This window comes from Pseudophryne corroboree, chromosome 8, assembly GCF_028390025.1.
Source record: "Pseudophryne corroboree isolate aPseCor3 chromosome 8, aPseCor3.hap2, whole genome shotgun sequence".
Lineage (NCBI taxonomy): Eukaryota > Metazoa > Chordata > Amphibia > Anura > Myobatrachidae > Pseudophryne > Pseudophryne corroboree.
This window is the reverse complement of record NC_086451.1, coordinates 399486882-399492881: the sequence shown is the minus strand read 5'-3', so window position 1 is coordinate 399492881 and position 6000 is coordinate 399486882. Positions and strand designations below refer to the sequence as shown.

Below are 6000 nucleotides of genomic sequence, written 5' to 3'. Positions count from 1 at the left end.
ACAGAGGTAGGTTCAGCCGTGGCCTACCGTACTGCTGCTTAGTGCTTATATATATAATATACTGTATAACAGACCTGATGGACACTGTCAGCAGACTGCTAAACTAGTATGAAGAAAGAAAAAAAAAAACACCACAGGTATACAATGTAGATGGATGGATAGTATAGTATTACTTATACTTAAGGACGACGAGTGCACTGACGACACAGAGGTAGGTACAGCCGTGGCCTACCGTACTGCTGCTTAGTGCTTATATATATAATATACTGTATAACGGAACTGGTGGACACTGTCAGCAGACTGCTAAACTAGTATGAAGAAAGAAAAAAAAAACACCACAGGTATACAATGTAGATGGATGGATAGTATAGTATTACTTATACTTATGGACGACGAGTGCACTGACGACACAGAGGTAGGTACAGCCGTGGCCTACCGTACTGCTGCTTAGTGCTTATATATATATAATATACTGTATAACGGACCTGGTGGACACTGTCAGCAGACTGCTAAACTAGTATGAAGAAAGAAAAAAAAACACCACAGGTATACAATGTAGATGGATGGATAGTATAGTATTACTTATACTTATGGACAACGAGTGCACTGACGACACAGAGGTAGGTACAGCCGTAGCCTACCGTACTGCTGCTTAGTGCTTATATATATAATATACTGTATAACGGACCTGGTGGACACTGTCAGCAGACTGCTAAACTAGTATGAAGAAAGAAAGAAAAAACACCACAGTGTTTTTCAGGCAGACAAACGTATACTGGACTGGTGGTCACTGTCAGCAAAACTGTGCACTGTACTCCTGCTATAACTGCTCCCCAGTCCCCACAATTAGGCAGTGTGAGCAGAGCACTCAGCACAGATATATCATGCAGCAGTGCAGCACACTGAGTGAGCACAGCCACAGATATGGTGGAGCTTTTTTTTTCAGGCAGAGAAACAAAGGATTAAAATCACTGGTGGTATAATCAAAACCCTGCACTGTACTCCCAAACAGCTGCTCCCCGTCCCCAATCCTCCCCACAATTATAACAATGTCACTCTTAGTCTTTTCTATTACGGAGAGGACGCCAGCCACGTCCTCTCCCTATCAATCTCTATGCACGTGTGAAAATGGCGGCGACGCGCGGCTCCTTATATAGAATCCGAGTCTCGCGGGAATCCGACAGCGGGATGATGACGTTCGGGCGCGCTCGGGTTAACCGAGCAAGGCGGGAGGATTTGAGTCGCTCGGACCCGTGTAAAAAAAAGGTGAAGTTCGGGCGGGTCGGATTCCGAGGAACCGAACCCGCTCATCACTAATCTGTATGTATGACAGCAAATCACTTTATGATATCTGCAAACATCTAATGTATGGAAATCATGCAAATGTTACTAAAAAACAATAAGCCCACTTTTATGGCTTAGCGTTTTTCACATATTGGTAGGCTTACCTGCGGGTACGGGTACTGTGCAGCAGCTACAGCTGCGCCGGTCTGTCTGCAAACGATATAAGGATAGGCCATTTCTTATGGACCAGTTATCAGGACTTGCCCTCCAGGCTAAAATGAGGAGAATTAGAAAACATATACTGTTAGTGTGTCCCAAGGACTGTATTTGTCGGACAATCACTGGATTAGAACACAGTGCACTGTTAGTAAATGCCACATTCATAATTCTATATACTGTAATCTAATAGCTTGCACATGCATAGAGAGAAAAGTAGGCTTTCCATACTATCCTTTTAAAGTGGGACACTCGTGAATTACACAGGTGCTGTGGCTGATTAAAACCAGATGAAATTCAGGCTTGACGTCAACCAGCCCCAGAACCTGTGTAATTCATAGCATCATTGTGTAAATAAATAGATAGTATGGTAAGCCTAGATAATAGCCATGTACAGCAGGATAGTGAGTGGGTGGAAATACAAAACGGAGGCAGAAGTACATTTTTGTATAGTATTTATAGGCCCGAGATTGCCCTAACTGCTTCTCTCAGCACGCACATCTGAAAGAGTGCAGTGATACAGGTGAGTGCTGCCAGCTGCTTCCAGTATTCCTGGTAGACCAACAGAGAAGCTATGGGAACCATACATTGTGTGACAGGAAGCCCTCCCTCCCTTGCACGGCTGTTAACTCTATCCTCCCTGGTTCTGGCTGCTGCAAACATAATCTATGCTAGTGTCAATGGGGCTTGGGTGCGTTGTGGAATGTGGTTTGTCTCCACCCCAGTGTTCCTGATTGCGGTCACAAGACACAGTGAGTATTTAAAGCAGATAATTAGTTGATGAGAGCAGAGATAGGGCTGTAACACACACGCCGGCTTTTCCCGGATGGCAAAAAGCCGGACAAAGTTTGTCTGGCTTTTTGCCACCCGAGAGGGTCTTCACACACAACGGCTTTGAGCTGTGTGTGATGCTGTGCGCATGCGCAGCAGCAGACAAGGCTTGAAAAAAAAACATGTGTGAAAGCTCCCCTTCACACACATGGTCCACTGCCTTCAAAGACGGCACGGCCCCGGCCCTGCAGCCGGATCTTCCAGTGGATATTTCCGGCTGCAACCCGGCAGCCGGGCCGGGGCCGTGCAGTGTGAAAGGCCCCTACCCCTCACACTGTTAACTACAATACCGGCACGGGAAAAAGCCATCTGGCTTTTTCCCGGCCGGTAAAAGCCGGCGCGTGTGTTTCAGCCCTAAAGGCCCATACACACTGTGAGATTCGGGCTATGCCCAATTCTCACTATGCGTCAGGGGCTAGGTCGGCATCGCAAGCACATAATGAGTGTGCTTGCGATACTGACTATGTGCGATTTTGACTAAGTGTCAGTTTTGACTATCTTTTCTACAATATAGTCAAAATTGACTTGCCTGCACAGTCTATCCATGCTTGTGATGCCGACCGTGCGGGACTACGCATCGGCATCGAAACGGGATCGCAAGGTGTCTTCCACCTTGCGATCTGCACTAACTTTTCTTACGATTTTGACTATACAGTTTTACAGTATTGTACACACCAATAGAGTATATGCAATGGTATGGGTAACTTCAATTTGATTGAACTTGTCTAATTACAACAGAAAAATAGCTTCATTACTACAGCACCTCATCATAGGCACTGTAAGCTGCATAGCAGCAGGTACTACTAACAACAATTGTCTGATAGGAAAGCAGTAACCATGGGGGGGGGGGGGGGGGGGGTTCCAAAAAAAAGGGGGGGTATTTATCAAAGCATGAAGAGAGATAAGGCACTAACCAATCCGCTTCTAACTCTCACCCATTTTACAGTCTGTGGGGGTGATGTAATAAAGTGGACGGAGATAAGGTGCCAGCCAATCAGCTCCTAACTGTCATGTTACAGGTTATGTTTGAAAAAGACAATTAGGAGCTGGTTGGTTGGTACTTTATCTCTCTCTTCATAATCACTCTTATGCAACTTGCCTACTCTCCCAGAAGCTGTGGGAGGCTCCCATTTTTTTGGGTAGCCCCCCGCACCCCCGGAAGAGTAGGCAAGCCTCCCACATCCTGCTCGCATCCTAGTGATGCGGGAAGGATGGAGAGATACTCTCCTGAGTTTGCAGGTCCATGGAGTGGCGAAGGGGTTAAAATGGCGCGAATTGCGTCATTTTATCGCCGCCCCCTTCCCGCGTACCCGCAAATTGTGGCATTTTTCAGATGCGGGGGCGGGGCTTGATGATGTCACAGCCTGGACCCGCACCCTGAAGTCTCCTGCAGCGTCTCCTCTCCGGGAGAAGCCCGGAGAGGAGACATTCAAAGTAGGTAAGTACAGTATACTCTTAAGTCCCCGTGTTTGAAAATGACAGGAGCAGTGGCGTGCGGTGAGGTCAGTGGCTGGTGAGGCACTGCAGCGATAATGTCCACCGCGTTCCGTCAATGAATCCTACCGCCACTCACTACTGCACCTGAGCCGATGCCAGCTGCCGCCGCCCCTGATGCCCGCTACTCCTGCCACTAATGGCCACAGCTTCCGTCAATGGCTTACAAAATCGCCATCAACTACCCCAACCCCCCACCACTATTTTGCATCTCAGTCCACTACCGAAACTTGTGATGAGCAGGCGACTAATATATTGTCATTTTTTATCAAATAAAAAAATAAATATTAGTGTTTAGGACTGGGGAGGGAGTGGTAGGAGGACAATTTTGTTGTCCAGAGCTTCCATTAACTTAATATTGCCACTTGAGCGATGCTATTAAGTTAATGAAAGTCCTGGACAACAAAATAGCCAGCAAAGCGTGACAGGAAGAGTGTGATGCCAGGAACCTGGTGACAGGTAGAGGGTGACAGGTAGAGGGTGGCAGCAGTTGGTGCCAACTGTGGGTGACAGGAAGTGTGTGATGCCAGGGAGAGTGTGACAGTAGTGGATGGCAGCAGTGGGCGACAGGAGAGGGTAATGACAGGAAGCTGGTGACAGGAAGAGGGCGACAGGGATAGGGTGACAGCAGTCAGTGCCCACTGTGGGTGACAGGGAGAGGATGACACCAGGGAGAGGGTGACAGGAAGAGCGTGACACCAGGGAGAGGGTGACAGGAAGAACGTGATGCCAGGGAGAGGTTGACAGTAGTGGGTGACAGGGAGAGGGTGATGCCAGGGAGAGGGCGACAGGGAGAGGGTGATAGAATGGAGATGATGACAGGAAGAACGTGATGCCAGGGACAGGGTGACAGGGAGAAGGTGACAGCAGTGGGTGACAGGGAGAGGGTGACACAAGGGAGAGGGTGACAGGAAGAACGTGATGCCAGGGAGAGGGTGTCAGCATTGGGTGATACCAGGGAGAGGGTAATAGCAGTAGCAGAGGGTGAGAGTGTGATAGAAAGAAAGAAAGGGTGATGAGAATAGGTCCTGGGCCTAGAACTGCAGCGCGGCTCCTCTGCATGGACTTCACTCAGTGACCATAGCATACCTCCCAACTTTCTTTATCCTGAAAGAGGGACGAACACGTGGCGAAAAGAGGCGTGGCTTCGCTGTGATACAGCTATCGTAAGCCACACACCCTAGTCCGTCACTGAAGGGGGCATGCCCAGTGCTCTGTGAGCTGCTGGCATGACCCCTCTCCCTCTGTCACTCGTGAATAGAAGCGCAAAGCAGAGCAGCAGTGACAGGAGCCTCTCAACTGCCCCACCACCACCACCGCGGGACACTGCTGCTCGCGGGAGGGACAGCGGGACAGTCCCACAAAAACGGAACTGTCCAGTGAAAATCTGGACAGTTGGGAAGTAAAGTATGCCATAGTAAGCCAGAGACAGGCAGTGACGGCGGTGTCAAAGGGGGAGTGAGGTTCAGGGGCAAACGCAGGATTTAGTCGGGGGGGTTCCGTATGTGTGTGTGTGTGTGTGTATGTATATATATATATATATATATATACTTACATGCGCTCGGCACTGCCAATAAAGATAATCTACCTGCCGAGTGCCCTTCTTCAATAAAAATAATATATCTGGTGTAACAGGCGGCAGTCACGGACTTCTCACAAACAGAACCGGACTCTCCCGTATTTATTTCAACGTTTCGGTCTTTAATAAACCTTCGCCAGGAAGGTTTATTAAAGACCGAAACGTTGAAATAAAAATGGGAGTCCCTTCTGTTTGTAAAAATCTGTGGGAGCCGCCTGTTACACCAGATATATATATGTATATGTGTATATACACACACACAGACACACAATAAGTCCGGCACTCACACTATGAACAGACAAAACAACTTGGTCCGGTGCACAACCTCTTAGAAGAGCATACAGGATAGAAGAAATGGTGGCACTCAGAAATAATTTAGACGACACAGCCGCTGGTTTGGTCGACGTTTCGGGGACACCTCCCTTTTATCAAGACACGACCAGCTTTTACAAAATAGGAGATATATATACAAAAGTACAACTTACCAAACACCAATAGTGGACTGCAGGCTACCGCGTTCAGCAGAGGGGTGAAGACGTCACCGGCGCGACCCTGCGCCGGGAATCACAGACTGTTGGGTAGGAGGTGCGGCTTGC

The 6000-nt window shown here is 48.3% G+C and overlaps 1 protein-coding gene across 2 annotated transcripts in view; it reads left to right on the top strand.

Moving 5' to 3' along the window:
- Positions 1 to 1937: 1937 nt before the first annotated feature.
- The window catches only part of LOC134949286 (cytochrome P450 2G1-like), a 91149-nt gene continuing 87086 nt past the window's right edge, over positions 1938 to 6000 (top strand). The window contains exon 1 of one of the 2 annotated variants that reach the window (XM_063937785.1): positions 1938 to 2023. The gene's annotated coding sequence lies outside the window, so the exon portion shown is untranslated. Of the gene's footprint in view, positions 2024 to 2104; positions 2253 to 6000 lie in introns of those variants that run through there. The other variant, XM_063937784.1, reaches the window with a different exon arrangement.